We start from the raw sequence: 1,246 nt of genomic DNA, 5'->3' as shown, positions 1-1,246 counted from the left end.
CTGCAGGGAAACAAATAACTCTGTGGGGGACATGAATTCTGTGCTTGTGCAGTAGTGCAGAATTTCCAAAGGAGTAAGATTTGAATCTTTCAGACGGCTTGTTTTAGTTGCCGAGTATTAATGAGGCTGCCTCTGCTCAGGAACTGTACTGCTCCTCCAGGAAAAAAAAGACCCTGCTGCAGAAGAAACTATGTGATTGGAGTCATAACACATCTCTCGCCTTACAGGAATGGACTCTGTGGGATAAGGCTCTGCTGGGGCTTTATTCCTTCTTTAATGACTGTGGAAGGGTAAACAGGGAGAGAATTTGTTCTTCTTTTCTATGCGGAACAAATGAAGGCAGGCTGAATTATTTCCAGGGTTGTAATAAAACTTAAGCTAGCAGAGGATGGTTTCGATCCATCGACCTCTGGGTTATGGGCCCAGCACGCTTCCGCTGCACCACTCTGCTGTGGGGAACTTCCTGCAGGATGTATTCACAGTGCAGGTCACAAGCTGTGCACTGGCGAGTTGTGCCCATGGGATTTAGATGCTTTAGAGGAAGGTGATTGTACATGTGTTGTGTCACATCTCCAACGCTGAACTGAAATGTGGTCGCTGCATTCTCAGCCGGGGTCTCCTTAGTCTAATGATGCAGCAAAACCAGCCCCTTCCCCTGCTTTTCTCCTGGTAAGATCCAGCCAGTCTCCTGCCCCCCCTCCAGGCGGAGGAGGGTTCCCCGATTCCCCGAGTGTCACAAACCCCCTGCGAGGGGCCCGGCGGGGCAGGGCCAGGCCCGGGGAGGAGCCGCCCCTTCCTGCCCCCCCACAGCCTGGCAGCCCGCCCCTTTGTTTTTGCAGCGGGGCCATGGCCGGGGCCGGGAGCGCAGCGCGGAGGCTGCTCCAGCCCTGCAGCCCGCGGGGCAGCGCGGTGGTTCCGGGGGCAGCGCGGAGCGGGCAGGGCCCAGGCGCGGGGCGGAGACACGCGTGGGACGGACACGCTCCTGCCGGGAGGGGCCGGGCCCGGCTGCCTGGTTCGCCCCCTGTCCGGGTGGGTCCCCGAGCTTCCCGCGGCCGGAGAGGGGCTGCCCGGGGCTGCGGGGGGGGCGAGTGTCTCGGGCGGGGCGGAGCAGCCCCTGCTGCGGGGCCGGGGCGACGGAGCCCGGGAGCGGCTGGGCCGGGAGCTGCAGGAGGGGCCCGGAGCGAGGGGATCTGAGGTGTCAGAGCCGGGCTTTGGGGTGGGAGGAGCGGCTGGTGCTGGGGACTGT

The 1,246-nt window shown here is 61.4% G+C and overlaps 1 non-coding gene across 1 annotated transcript; it reads right to left on the bottom strand.

Moving 5' to 3' along the window:
• Positions 1-379: 379 nt before the first annotated feature.
• Positions 380-451, bottom strand: TRNAM-CAU. The gene has a single exon. It is a non-coding gene; the product is annotated as a tRNA-Met (tRNA).
• Between the last annotated feature and the right edge of the window lie 795 nt (positions 452-1,246).

This window comes from Terrapene carolina, unplaced genomic scaffold, assembly GCF_002925995.2.
Source record: "Terrapene carolina triunguis isolate 2854851 unplaced genomic scaffold, T_m_triunguis-2.0 Scaffold13794, whole genome shotgun sequence".
NCBI lineage: Eukaryota > Metazoa > Chordata > Testudines > Emydidae > Terrapene > Terrapene triunguis.
The sequence above is the reverse complement of the archived record's forward strand: the minus strand, read 5'-3'. Positions and strand labels throughout refer to the sequence as shown.